Here is a 15,012-nt window from a genome sequence, read left to right on the forward strand (position 1 = left end):
CCCTCTTCTGTGTCTCTCACGTTCCTCCAATAAGACAATCCCTATTCTAATGTGCATTATTAGTTTCCTATGTGGTTTCACTTTAAAAAATACCCATGTCTCCCCAGTCAACCATATCCTCTCCATATGGAGTTTAAACTCATATAAATCAAATGAGAACATGACATGCAGGAATGAAGGAATGACTGCTGGATTTTTTTCTTAAGATTAAAATGACTTCGATGAATAGGTATTTATGGGAAAACACTAGAATCTTGACACATACCTTAATGCTGAAAACACATTTTATTGGCTTCATAAATAAAGGGGAGGAACTTTAACAGAAGCCTTGAAATTAATCACGGCTGAACACGATGATTTCTTGGCTGGCATCTTTTGCAGGGAATGGGTTGTGAACCCTTGCATGGCTGGAGCCCTGGCAGAGAGCAGACCGGGCGTCAGAGCAGTGGCATCACAGGAGCCTGCATCTTGGAGACACGTGAGGGCTCAGAGCTTGGGGACGAGACAGTTAATGCCTCCCCGTGCGAGCGAGTTATATCACACAGCGCCAGTGCGAGGTCAGCAGTCTGGCTGGAGCCCGGACGGGGCTGAGTGTGCCAAGCGATGCCAGGCACCCAGGCAGCCCTGGAGAGGGTTTCCACATCTAGGTTTCGTTCCGCAGCTTGGAAGAGGCTTTGACGATCGCCTGGAGAAGGGAAACGAGAAGCTGCATCCATGATTCCCAGACCAGCCACTTTGGAGCACGGACTTCTCCCAGCTGGAGCCCATTGCTGCTGGGACAAAGGGAGCCTGGGCTGAGACCCAGCTCAGGTGAGATCGGCTGCGGGCTTTGAGGTCCTGTCTCTGCCGTGTTAGGAGAGCGGAAGTCAGTCTGCTGGGACTGGATGCTGCCATCAGGCAGATTGATGGCTGAGTGCTGTTGCCTTTTCTCTAATTCCTTTTTAAGAAGCGTGAGCTAGTCTGACGATGCTCTTTGGTCAGAAAGCCACCTCTAAAATCAGGGAGCTGGTTTCCTAGAGAATCCAGCAGCTGGGGGATTCTGGCTCAGGCTCTCAGCAGCGTCAGCGGCAGACCAGAGTTGGATTAGCTCGTCCCCAGAGGTGACTTCTCCATGGCGCCCCCAGATTAATACTAGGATGGTGGCTATGCAATATGCCAGGGGACCTGGGGTGCTGACTTCTAACGCAGAACCCATCCTGTGGTTACCAGGGAGCTACATGGTCTCGGGAAAGATGAGGTAACCTCTTGGCATTTCAGTTCTTCACTGAAAAACGTGATTAAATATTTGCTGCGACAGGTTTGAGCTCCTTGGGGTCAGAATTGTGTCCTGTTTACCTTTGTGGCCTGAGTCCTTGGCACAGGATCTGGTGAGCAGAGTGCCTAGAAATTACGCACCAGCTATTACAGTGGTTTAAAATGGAAAACAGCAACAAAACATGGGTGTGGACTTGGAAAGGCCGTGGCACCTAGGTTATCATCGCAGGGAACCCAGTTAGCCATTCAGATCCTTTGCAGAAAGAAGGAGCAGAGCAGAATCCTGTGTGGTGATGTTGCCATGAATTGAGATCTGACAGCTGTGAGGCTAATGGGGGTACCCGGTTGGTTCCCCAGCCCAGGTGGCCTGCGCTTTGGGTGAAGTGAGATCCCGGTGACAGATCTCAGGGACAGAAAGATGTAAGAGCCCGAGACTTTGGGGGACAGTCTGCATGAAGCCTAGCTACAAATGCCCAAAAGCTCCAATGACCTTGAGCCATCCTCACGTTGGTGTCAGTCTCCAAGATGTCTGACCCACTGGGTGCGGCCTGTCATTGGGAAGCCCTGTGGCAAACAGGATTCATAATTGGACAAATACCTGCTTTTGATCGCCAGAAAAGCCCTCCAAAGGGCACCTCTAGCTGAACTCTTGAAAAGGCAGGTATGACTGTTCCTTTCTTGGTTGACACTGTCAAGCCTCCTTTCTGCCTTTAGGGCTGTGTTCAGTCTTCCTCTTGTGACCACCAGGCTGATTCCAGCCTCCGAGACCTGTCTCCTGCTCCCCTGTGCCCTCTGGTCTCATTTCCGGACTCTCTGCTCCACGCGGAGCCTGCTCTGTGCTCGTATTTTCCTGTTGGCTCTCTGGTGCTCTTGTCATCACATCTGTTTCCGTGGGACCCTCTGCCTGTAGCTGGGAGCCTATACCACTTGTATTCTTTGCTTAAGACCAAGCTTAGCTGCAGCTTCCTCCAACAAGCTCTCTGGGGCTCATTCAGGATCTTCTCTTCCTGCCCTGAAAGCATCCTGTGTTGTTTCTATTCCATTGCGTTGCAATCACCCTGCTGGAGGACGGGGGATGTGACTTGGGCATCCTGGTGCACTCAGAGCCCGACCTGCAGTAGAGAGAGCCCTGTCTGACCACATGTAGAAAGAAAGGCTGTCCACTTCTGGGAAAGGCTTCAGAGGCTTCCAAGATTTCTGTGGTTCTCCCCAGGACGGGAACCCAACAACAAGATCGGGGAACTAAAACAGGAACGCAGAGTCCAGGCACCAGGACTGGGGGCATCAGGGGGGCCCTGGCTCAGAAAGCTGAGCAGGAAGGTTCACCGGGACCAGGACACTGAGACCCTCCCACAGGGCTCCATGACTGCCAGCCTGGGTTCACCCTGGACGGGGACACTGAGGCATGGAGCTAAAGACCAAATCTAGGTTGGAATGCTGGGGTGGGCAGTAATGGTCAAGCTGCATTATCCCAAGTGTTCATACTTGCATGACCTGGCTCTCACAGGACCGTGCATTGCAGTGTGATGTGGGGGCATTTGCACAGAGAGATCTGTGAGACTGTGAGTTTGTCCCCAGATCAAAATCCATGGCTCCCTGGTGTGGAAGGAAATGGGGCCACTCTTGCCCTGGGAATCTGGGTGCGCAGGCAGACCCCTGGCCCCAGGAGCCAAGCACATGGAGGAAAAGCCGCTGACTACCCCTTTGCACAGAACTCACTAGGGGAACGTTAAATGAAAACACACAGGTGACAAGCGGTGTCTGTGAGTCAGAAACTGCCTCGTGACAAATACATCTCAGACTGGTTTAGACGTGAAGGGACATTTTGGGGGTCAGGTAACCAAAGGGATCAAAACACGATTTTGCTCCTGTTCCCAGCTGAGTCTAGGGGTTCAGTGACGTCAACAGAAATCCATGGGTGTTTGTGTTTGTTTCGTTGTTTTCCCCACCTCTCTCTCAGGTCTGCTTTTTTTTAATGAGATGGTTTCATTCACAAGCAAACAATGTCCAGAGGGCAGGGCAGAGGCTACCTCTGATGGTTCTAATTAGTAAGCTCCAAGACAGAAGACCTCTTTCCCCAGAGTTCAAGAGAAATCCCAGTGTCCTTTGTGCGGCCTCATTTGGCTCCCAATTCCATTCTCCATTCACGGCTCAGACAGTAAGGAATCTGCTATAGTGCAGGGGACCTGGATTCAGTCCCTGGGTGGGGAAGATGCCCTGGCGAAGGAAATGGCTACCCACTCCAGTATTCTTGCCTGGAGAACTCCGTGGACAGAGGAGACAGCTAAGGGGTTCTGTTTTGTGTGTTTGTTTTTTTTTAATTGGAATATAGTTGATTTACCATGTTGTGCTGGTTTCTGCTGCATAACAAAGTGAGTCAGCCGTACGTCTATTTACCCCCTCCCTCTTGGACATCCCTCCAATGCCCCCCATCCTGATCATCTTTTTCGCATGGCTAAGAAAACCAAAAATGAGATGAAAAGACAGCCCTCAGAATGGGAGATGATATTTTCAAACAAATCAAGTGACAAGGGATTAATCTCCGAAATATACAAACATGCAGCTCAATATCAGAAAAACAGACAACCCAATCAGAAATTGGGTGAAAACAGACATTTCTCCAAAGAAGACATACAGACGGCCAAAACACACATGAGAAGATGCTCAACATCGCCCACTATTAGAGAAATGCAAATCAAAACTACTAGGAGGTGTCATCTCACACCACTCAGAATGGTCATTATGAAAAAATCTATCAGCAATAAACGCTGGAGAGGGTGTGGAGAAAAGGGAGCCCTCTTACGTTGCTGGTGGGAACGTGAATTGGTGCAGCCACGATGGAGAATAATACGGAGATTCCTTAAAAAAACTAGCGATAAAACTACAATATGATCCAGCAATCCCACTACTGGGTATACACCTCAGAAAACCTTAATTCAAAAAGACATGCACCTCAGTGTTCAGCGCAGCTCTGTTTACAATAGTCAGGATGGGGCATTTACAACAAGGCTTTGAGATTCTGACTAAATCAGTGCAAGAGGTTTTCTGTTTCTTTTGTGGACATTGGCCATTTTACTAAACGGTGAGATTGCTCAGGGGCTTCCCTGGTGGCTCAGCTGGTAAAGAATCTGCCTGTAATGCGGGAGGCCTGGGTTTGATCCCTGGGTTAGAAGACTGATTCCTGGGTTGGGAAGATCCATTGGAGAAGGGATAGGCTACCCATTCCAGTATTCTTGGGCTTCCCTGGTGGTTCAGCTGGTAGAGAATCCACTTGCAATGCGGGAGACCTGGGTTCGATCCCTGGGTTAGGAAGATCCCCTGGAGAAGGGAAAGGCTATCCACTCCAGTACTCTGGCCTGGAGAATTCCATGGGCTGAGATTGCTCAGAGTCTAACTTCCATCTCCTGTAAGTACTTCAGTTGTGACATGAATTTTCCACTCTGTAAAATGGTGTGGAATGTCCAAACTCAATTTAATTGTTCTCAATTAATCTCGATTGATCTAACAGTCAGTCATTAAACCCCTTGATGGGTCACTGAAGGGGCCCTGGGAAGGGCAGGTGTTCACAGCCCCCATCCTAGACAAAGCCTTGATTCCCTTGGCAGAGAGACAATCCAGGTCTTTTGATGAAAGTTCTCTGGATAGTTTAAGGCGAAAAACAGAATCCTTTCTCTAAGTTCAGTTTAAATATACAACATAAGGCACTCTCTAAAGAGGACCCTCAGTTACCAACCTGTTTGCATGACGTGTGTGTGTGGCTCAGTCATGTCTGACTCTTTGTGATCCCATGGACTATAGCCAGCCAGGCTCCTCTATCCATGGGATTTTCCCAGGCAAGAACACTTGAGAGGGCTGCCATTCCCTTCTCCAGGGGACCTTCCCAACCCAGAGGTCGAACTTCATCTCCTGCATTGGCAGGCAGATTCTTTACCACTGAGTTACCAGAGAAGCCCGATTTTCAAGATATTTTCTGTATGAAGTGTGCACATTTGTCCACATAAACACAGGAGATGAGCAGGATCTTCTTGAACGCCCTGTAGCTGGATATCATTTTTATTTGGTTATCTTTGGCTTAACATTTATGAGACGTGTGCTTGGATGCCCTTGAGCCTCTCAACACCTTCCTTACTGAGTTCAAGACTCTGTGGCCCTTGCTTGGTGAATTAGGTGTGCTGACTATTTCTGTGACAGGAGGTGAAACTGAAGGCTCTTATTGCCCTGGACCTGACATAGAAAAGTTGTCCCTGGGAAGGCTGGTCCCTTCAGCTCAGAGCTGACAAACTCAAGTGGCCACACAGGTGAGGCTGACAGCAAGAAAGGGTGATGCCGGCCAGGTACAGGGGAGCAGGGAGTGCCTGTCCTGCCTGGGGCTGACTTGCTGAAGACCCTGGTCCAGCATTGCAGGGAAGTCAGAACCTGAACTTGGAGTCTCCTGGCCGTGAGAGCCCCGGTGCACCCAAACACCTTGGTGGGAGGGAGGGGTCTGAGGGCCCCAAGTTTGCCACATCTGCTTGGTGCCCTCAACAGAACAGAGGCACCTCCCACTGGGAGGCCCAGTCCCCAAACCCAGACCCAGAATGGCTTAGAAGTGGTTAGCGGTTGGAAGATACAGAAACAGAATCAATTTGAATGAAAGCATCTTTAAAAGAAGTTTCAGCTCTGGTTTGCCTCAGGCCTTACCACTCCCTGGTATCTTACCCTAGCTCCCAGGCCTGCATCTGTGCTTCCGCTCTGTTCCCTATAGGCGTCTGCACGGTAGGCTGTGTGTACAAACAGGGGGCTCCTGGGTGGCGCTAGTGGTAAAGAATCTGCCTGTCAAGGCAGGAGATGCAAGAGACACAAGTTCGATCCCTGGATCAGAAGATCCCCTGGAGGAGGGAATAGCAACCCACTCCAGTATTCTTGCCTGATAAGTTGCTTGGACCAGAGCCCAGCGGGTACAATCCACAGGCTGCAGGGTTGCAAAGAGTCAGATGCAATTGAGTACGCACGCACAAACAGATGGGTATTTTAGTTTCTTGTCTGTTCGGGTGTGACTCACTGGAGATCTAGGGTCGAACCAAAAAATGCAGGACCAAAAATTGTTATAAATGACATCCTGTGGCCCACAGAGTGGGTCTTGGCCTTGGGAAGGGGGAGGGGGTTTCCTTTCCACCCGAACTTTCCCCTTCTGGTCTGTAACGTGCTAATTGTGACGTTGGAAACAAAATGCCTGAAGCGTGGATCACAGCACTCGATCCATAACAGAAACTCAATGTATGAAACCTAATTATTGCCGCCATGAGCATTTTATGAGGAATATTTTTATTAGAATAACCTACCTCACTGGACCCAAATACACAAATAGCCTTGGAGTCACTGCAGAAAGGCCTGTGTTCACAAGCTTACAGGGCTCCTCTGCCAGGGGTTTCTTAGGACAAACACAATAGAGGCGAAATTCTAAAGCCCCAATTAAGTGGAAAAGGTCGCTTTTACGGTAACAATAGGGCAGAGCTAAGCAACAACAAAAAAAAAGCTACTTAGTTTGGCAACCTTTGTTCCGAAGAATCTTCTGAAGAAGCCCCCCTGGAACCTTCTGAATGGGGCCTGAGCCAGGCTTCTTAATCCCCTGCCTGTCTCACATAGGGTTAATTGAAAGTTGGGGAGGAGGGGGCGTCCCCTTTTGTGGCAGACGCTGGTCAAAGAACAAAAACCAATCTCCAGGTTCCAAAGGGCTGCTTCCTCCATCTCTGTGCTAAAACCACCCGGTGACCCCTCTTCCTTCTCTGCCCGGAGGGGTGGAGAGAAAGGTCAATCTTGCCAACACACCGAATTTACTGGAAAAGGTGGGAAGCTCCACCTCAAGCTCCAAATTTGAACGCAGACCCCCCCACCCCCGTCAGACACTGTGGCCCTTCTTCATCTGGGGGGGCCACAGACGTCCTTCTGGCTCCTGTCGCAGCTTGGGCTGGAGGCCTCCACTCCCCACCCCAGCCCCACCCCCAAACAGCAGGTTGCACCCGGTAATTAAACCTCTGGGGCCCAGAGATTTTGGACTCCAGGTTTGGAGAAACATGACAGAAAACCTGCCCCCAGCTCCTCCTGCTAGCCTGTGGGAATTTTCTTTAGTTACACATGGCTTCCCAGGTAAACAAGCTTGGAAGGAAAAAAAAAAAAAAGTCACTGGCGGGAATTAAATTAGCACCTTAGCGTTGCTTGTAATGAAGCAGTCTGCTTAATGAGATGAGCATGAACTGATAAGGTTGAAAACAGAAGAGTGTAGCCAAAAGTGGAGGCTTTGCTCCCGCTTTCATAGGTCCTTTGCGGAACATCCTTATTAAATACGATGATTTCTTAAATATGAAGGTGCTTTGTTTACAATCGACAGATTGGAGTCATGTGGATCCGGCTCTTGTTACCTAAGGACTACGCTACAGGGGTGCACGCGTCCTCATTCTCTGGGCTCCCTTTCTGGAAACGCTCATGGTTCCACCGTCTGTCTGGGAGTCTGGTCTGAGGGTGAAGGAAGGCTCTGTAAGGCCATGCCCTGAACATTTAGGATGTGGGTGGTGCTGCTGAGGTCCATTCATCTGGGACTCGGACACTGCCTTCGGCACACACAGGCCAAGAGCCGTCGGGCACATGGCGGGGTGCAGTAACTCACCCGGGACCACAGACGGCACGTGATGACATCCAGACTCAAGGGGAGCTCTGCTGATCAGACCCATGCTTCCAGCACAGACCGAGGCCCCCAGACTCCGTGCCCATTCGGTGCAGGAGTGTCCACACAGTCCCCAGCATCTGTGTCCAAGGAAAGGGACCGTCTTGCCTGACCTGGGGTTTGAGGTCCACCTGTGAACGTGGAGTCTGCCCAGGTGACCCTGAGGCTACAGTTCACAGACGGGCACTTCGGCTTGGGCATAATCACAGGGCAAGTCTGCTGGTCGGGCTTCCCTGATAGCTCAGTTGGCAAAGAATCCGCCTGCAGTGCAGGAGACCCCGGAGACCCGGTTTGATTCCTGGATCAGAAGATACGCTGGAGAAGGGATTGGCTACCCACTCCAGAATTCTTGGGCTTCCCTGGTGGCTCTGCTGGTAAAGAATCCACCTGCAATGCTGGAGACCTAGGTTTAACCGCTGGGTTGGAAAGATCCCTGGAGAAGGGAAAGGCGACCCACTCAGGTATTCTGGCCTGGAGAATTCCATGGACTCTGTAGTCCATGGGGTCACAAAGAGTCGGACATGACTGAGCGACTTTCACTTAATGTCTACTGGTTGGGGGAAGAAAGAAGGACACCTTCAAACATGTGCCGGGGATGCGCTTGCAGGCTGCTCTTGCAAGACCTGTGTGTGTCCAGGGTCACCCCGTGGTCTTTCACAGGGGAGGCTGGGTCTCCTGGTGTTCTTCCAAGGGTGGACGTGGGCACCCCCCAGCCTGAAATCCGTCCTTCCAGGGACACAGAGGGAAGAAGGCGGGTGTCTTCAGCAGCCTCCCTTGACCTGGCTCCCCACCATTCCTCCAATAAGGAGCGCATCCTTGTTGCATGAGGTGAAGACAGGAGACCTGGTTCCCAATGGGCCTCACTGCCTCCCAACAGCGTGACCAAAGCAAACTGCTGAGTCAGTCCTCAGTCCCTCAGTCATCTTGAAGCTCCATTTTCGGCCTGATAAACCCATGTCCAAAGGATCGTGATGATTAAAAAAAAAAAAAAAAGAAACCCAGAGCTGGGACGATTCAATGGGAGGACGGTGCAGCTGAAGTTCGCTGCTGACCTGAGCCCCACATAGGAGGAGGAGGACATTCAGCATTGTTAGGCGGCAGTGACTGGTCCTTTCATCCTCTCACCATCCCCATTGTCCTCATCCTGCCTTCATCGTCCTGAGGATGGACGTGGGGAGGCCTCCAGGAGGGGGTTCAGGGGAAGCAGGGAGACGGCATTTTCCTTTTCGTCCCCCTCAAAGCACGTTCTGTAGAGACTTCCACATCAGTGTCAGCAGACAAAGCTAGTTGTTCAGATAGAGATGGTGATGGGAGACGGGCTGTTTAGATGCCAGGTTCTGGGTGTTTGGAACCAGCGGTCACTACAATGGCTGTGGTCGTAGAGCTTATGATAGCAGGGATAGAAGAAGGAGTTGACGGCTAGTGAATATTTACTCTACGTCCCAGATGCTCTTTATTTACCCGGATTTTCTATTTCTTACAAAAACCACAGAGGTAGTAGGGGTTTCATTTTCCCTGTGAACAGACAAGGGGTCTATCAGTTGGAGGAATGAAACGCTTGGCCCAGGCACCACCTAGCCAGTGGCCAGGGCAGCTCTGGAGGATCTGTGTGTCCATGGCTCCCTGTCTGTCTTGTCACAACACATCCTCCCCTCTGGGCTTATTTCCTTGGGAACAGAGGTCTTGGGGAAGAAAGCTCTGGGGGTGTGTGTGTGAGGCCGAGAGCACGGTGGATTCTAGCGAGCGCCTCATGAGTGATGGTTTCCCCAGCCTCCTTCATCCCAGGCACAATTCAAACCCCCAGTACAGCCAAGGGACCCCGGGTTCCATCTGAAATGAGCTGTGGGCAGGGACCTTGGCTGGCGCTCCCCCTAGTGGCTGTCAGCAGAACCGCCCTGTTCCCTTTGGGCAAGCCCCTCCTTGACTTCATCTCTCGATAGACTGCAAGTTTCTTGAAGGCAAGGTCTCTCTAGCAGTTTACTGTCCACCGATGTCTTCTAAAAGCTGGGATCACAGGGCATCGAACAAGGTACAGTGACTTTCTGTGAGCAGCTATCGTCAAGGGGACAGAGGATAGGAACCTAGGCAGGACAAACACACAGACATCCGAGGATGGTTTTGGGAGCAGAGAAAGGAACGCCTGACTCTGCCCAGGAGAAGTGATCTGAAAAGGCGCTGAGGGTGGGGAGCAGCATTGGGTCTCCACCTAATAAAGGCACCTGCTTCAATAGGTGGGTTCCTGGGCAGCAGGGCAGGGCAGGGGGTGAAGCCGTCAGAGCTAAAGAAACCCCAGGGACAATGGAGTTGGTCTCCAGCAGTGAGGGAGAGAGTGTGAGGAGACGGTAGGTGACTTTCCCAGCTGATGGATGCTCTTTACCATCTCCATTTTGTGCTTTTCTCTACCTGCAACAAGCAGGTGAAGTAAAAGTTGCTTAGTCGTGTCTGACTCTTTGTGAGTCCATGGACTGTATATTCTGGCCTGGAGAATCCAGGCTACTGGAGTGGGTAGCCTATCCCTTCTCCAGGGAATCTTCTCAACCAAGGGATCGAACCCAGGTCTCCAGCATTGCAGGTGGATTCTTTACTAGCTGAGCCACCAGGGAAGCCCAAGAATTCTGGAGTGGGTAGCCTATCCATTCTCCAGTGGATCTTCCTGGCCTAGGAATTGAACTGGGGTCTCCTACATTGCAGGCAGATTCTTTATCAACTGAGCTCTCAGGGAAGACTGCGGCAAGCAGGGATTGCTCTCTAATTGTGGCCATGGGCTTCTCATTGCAGTGGCTTCTCTTGTTGCTGAGCACAGGCTCTAGGGCACTTGGGCTTGTGTAGTTGCAACAGATGGACTCAGTAGTTGCAACTCCTGGGCTCTAGAGCACAGGCTTAGTTGCTCTGCAGCATGTGGGATCTTCCTGTATCAGGGATTGACCCTGTGTCTCCTTCATTGGCAGGCAGATTCTTTACCACTGAGCCACTAGGGAAGTCCCCGCGTCTCTGTCTTTGAAAAATCATCTGTAAGATGCAAAGCAACACCTGGATGGATACTTAAGAGAAACGGAGAATTTTAAAATTTTTTTAAAAATAATAGAAAACTCAAACGGAGAATGAAACAGGAGTAAGACCCTCAGATATTAACATTCCTACCCCCCGGCCCCGCAAAGTTTCAGCTTATCATTTACCTCGAGAGTTATCCCGAATGAGGACAGTGGCCAATAGTTGAAAACATAAGTCGTAAAGTTCAAAGCCAAATAGCAACACAGGCATAGTCTACTGTGTAAGTTATCCATGCCTAGTGTGCACTCATCGGCGTGCACTCGGTAAGCGTTTTTGGTCCAGACCGTGTGTACAGGGTCCCCACAGGGTTGGAGCACAGAGTCAGCAGGGTTGTGAGAGGCTGAGCTCACATCACAGAACAGAAGAGACGCCTGTCCACACTCAGGCATCTGAATACCCCTTTGGCATTTGCTGTGGGCTCTCTGTGTGAGCTCCTGCACCTCTTTGCCTGGACGCCTCTTGGAAGGAAGATGTATACCTCAGTCAGGGTGGGCCTCACCCCGAAGCAAGAGCTGAGGACCGCCGCCTCCCTGGATGGCTTCTTAGTGGGTGGGCAGGCGAGACCCTGCCCAGAGATGTCACAAGGTAGGCTGGCAGGGGCCCGGCTGACCTGGAGCTGTAGACAGCTCCTGAGCCACATCCTTGGGCCTTGCACTCGTGAAACCTCAGCCCAGAGTCAGGGGTGAAGCTCCATGGGGTCTTGCCCCGCGTGCCTGAGGCGGGGTTCCCCGTGATGAGCCCCCGAGCTCCCCTGACCTTCAGTCCCCTCCCTGAGTCCTTCTCGCCTTCTCAGTGGACACGCTTTAAAGCCGTTGGAGCCCACACTTGTGTTTCGTTTCTGCTGTCAGAGACCCAAGGCAGCACCAGGTCGCCTGCCCTCAGAGCTCCTGTTCAGGGACAGACTAGGCAAGGAAGAACCACCTCCCCGAGGCTGAGGAAGTCCCCGTAGACGTGAGGGAAGTACTCAGTTGCCTAAGGCGCAAGCAGGAACTTAACTACATCTCATCTCTCCAAGCTACTGTGTTTTTTTAATTTTTTTTTTAAGAAGGAGAAAGCACTGCTTTGATCTTAAACGAGACAAATGTTCTTTGGATGGGCCCACCGCGGGGCATCAGGAGCAGGACTTGGCAGGGCTCCGGAGCCAGCAGGCACCAGGCCAGGTGGTGATTTCTTCTGGGGCATTTCCCCTGGTGGCCGGGGGTGGGAAAGGGTGGTGTGAACAGACCAGGCTGGAGGCTGTTGTCACTGGGTGGGGGTTGGGTTTCACTCTGATTTGTTCGCAGGTGACTTCCCGGGGAGAGGCTGTGTTTCAGCAGAGCCCCCGTCCTGCCTCCCTGCCCCCGCCCCTAGGGGCACACGTGTACAGTTAGGGGAACACAGCGGGGCTGGAGCTTTCCACCATACACCCCGCCCCGCAGAGTCTGCCGAGCCCCTTCTCAAATGTCCAGATTCCCTCTGCCGGGTTCCCCAGAACAGATGTCAGCCTGGCTCCTATGACATTCGCTCATGAACTTCACAGATGCCGAGTGACGGACCCCCGGCTGTTGCGTGTGCTTTGCTGCACGTTTCAAAAGCACGCTGGTGTGGTTTTGTAGAGACTCTGCTCCCGGTGAAATTCTGATTTCTGTTCTCATCAGCCTTGCCCTAGAACTTTGCCAGGGAAGAGGAACCCTAGCAGCCCCCAGCCTTCCTGCTAGAGGGAATGGCAGACTTAGGAAAAGGAGGTGTTTATCCAGGTTTGCCAGGTTCAGGGACCGGCTTGGGGCTCAAATCTCTGCTCCGAATTTCTCATCCATCTGGGCTCTTTATGTCTCAGAATCTAACTACGTATTATCAGAACTTTTACAGATGGCACATTTAAAAATAAATGGTTCCATAATTTTAATTTTTTAAAGACTTTATTATTTTAGAGCAGCTTTAGGTTCACAGCAACATCAAGGGAACACACAGAGACTTCCCGGGCGCCCCAGATCCCATAGACGCACAGCACCCCCATCATCAACACCCGCACCAGAGCAGGACCTCAGTTATGCCTGACGAACCTGCCCTAACCTGTCAGCATCACCCAGGGTCCACAGTTTACATGAGGGTCCCCTCTGGCTGTCGTGCATTCTGTGAGTTTGGACAGTGTGTGATGACACGAACCCACCTTTACAGGTCTCACCGAATGATTTCACTGCCCTAAACCGCCCTGTTCCCTGTCCATTCATTCTGACTCCCAGTCCCTGGAAACCACTCACCTCTTTACTGTGTTCATAGTTTTTCCTTCTTTGATGTTTTTTGAGGTTTCATTGCTAGCCTGAGTGGTTATATGAGTAAAGAGTTCCACCCACCACAGCCTACGGGTCAGATCAGCCAGGTGTTCACCTTCAGGACAGAAGCATTTCAGGAAAGCCCTGACAATAGCTTCCTTGTAAGTATCAGAGGCTTCCTGTCTCCATGGCGACATGGTTCCACCCCTGCTCTGAAAACTGATGTCCCTTCTGGATTCTGTTGCGTGTCCTTCTCTTATACCCTCCACCTTCGCTCTTTGGTACACACCCCACCCGGGCACCCATATCCTGGGTTCCTGCCCAGCTTTCTGGGCTCTCCCAAGCTCTTTGGACCTAGCTCCTCAGGCAGGACTTGGTGCTTGTGCTGACCGCCGCTCCTGTCCCTGGAGATGCCGGCTGGGTTTCAGAGGGATCTCCTTGGATAAATCTCCAAGGAAAGAACAGATGCCATGTTTAAGCCGGTCTTTCTGATATGGTGCACTACCTATCCCAGAGTCTGAGGTCTTGTCTCAGGGTTTCTAGGACTTTGGGTACAAAGCCATCACTCGCTGAGCTGGACTCCCTGGCTTCAACCACAGCCCTGAGTCAGTGTGTGGGGTGAGTCCGCCTCCAACCCAGGGGGCCCCGGGCTGCTGGGGGAGGCACTGTGGTGTGGAAGAGCCCTTGAGGCTGAGTGCTCCGGGAAGGGGGACATCGTCTCCTCACTTGCCACTGCACCTTTCTGTTTTTATGAGGCTATGAGACTAAGGATCCTGCAGATGTCTGGGCTGCTGGCTGCAGCTATGTGTCCCACCCCCCCACACACACACTGCCTGGAAGCCACGCCCTGCGAGGGAACACCCGCACCACATTGCAGACGCTGCCACATTTCCACGTGACCATTCACTCATGGTGGGGGTCCCCTCCCATTGTGGAGAAGCCCACCCCTTCCCTGTCTGCTCCCACCTGGGCTATTGCCCTGCCCTCTCTGGCTGGTCCAGAGCAGCTGGGGTCATGGAAACTACTCAAGACCAGGGGTCAGAAGGCTCAGATTCTAGACTCCCTCTGCCACCATGGACCGGGACCACTAACTGGTGGCTTTCCCAGACTTTGGTTTCCAGTGGACACAGTGGGGGTGTCTATGCATTCCTGGTTCTCTACGCAGGGCCCCTGTCTGGTTTCTCTGTGCCAAAAATACTTTTAACTAGGTTCTAACCTCAGATGCTTGGGCTTGGGAAGTTGGAACAGGGTTCAGACAGAAGAAACTTGGGGCACAAAACAGCTGCAGAGATGTTGATGGGCTCTGCTGGGTCTCGGTTACAGTGTTCTCCTAACTAGTCCTTGCTGGATCTGTAATCGCACCCCCAACATGACACCAGCAGCCTGGCCCCGTCGGGACAGCATCCCCAGGCTGTGATGCTGTGCGTGAGATGCAGCCTGCGATTGTACGTCTTCTGCTGCTCTGTCGGCTCCAGATGCTCTGGGATCCGTGGGTCATAAGTCGAGGATCAGTTGTTGTTCAGTCACTCAGCCGTGTGTGACTCTTTGCAACCCCAAGGACTGCAGCACACTAGGCTTTCCTGTCCTTCACTGTCTCCTCAAGTTTGCTCACAGTCATGTCCATTGAGTTGATGATACCATCCAACTACCTCATCCTCTGTCAACCCCTTCTTCTCCCACCTTCAATCTTTCCCAGCATCAGCGTCTTTTCCAATGAGTTGGCTCTTCTCATCAGGTGGCCAAAGTACTGGAACT

The 15,012-nt window shown here is 51.7% G+C and overlaps 1 long non-coding RNA gene across 2 annotated transcripts in view; it reads left to right on the forward strand.

Moving 5' to 3' along the window:
• Positions 1-560: 560 nt before the first annotated feature.
• Positions 561-15,012, forward strand: part of LOC132659557 (uncharacterized) — a 93,539-nt gene continuing 79,087 nt past the window's right edge. For both annotated transcript variants that reach the window (XR_009600107.1, XR_009600108.1), the window contains exon 1: positions 561-810. This is a non-coding gene — a long non-coding RNA (uncharacterized LOC132659557). The remainder of the gene's footprint in view (positions 811-15,012) is intronic.

The sequence above is a fragment of the Ovis aries genome, chromosome 3, assembly GCF_016772045.2.
Source record: "Ovis aries strain OAR_USU_Benz2616 breed Rambouillet chromosome 3, ARS-UI_Ramb_v3.0, whole genome shotgun sequence".
NCBI classification, from domain to species: Eukaryota; Metazoa; Chordata; class Mammalia; order Artiodactyla; family Bovidae; genus Ovis; species Ovis aries.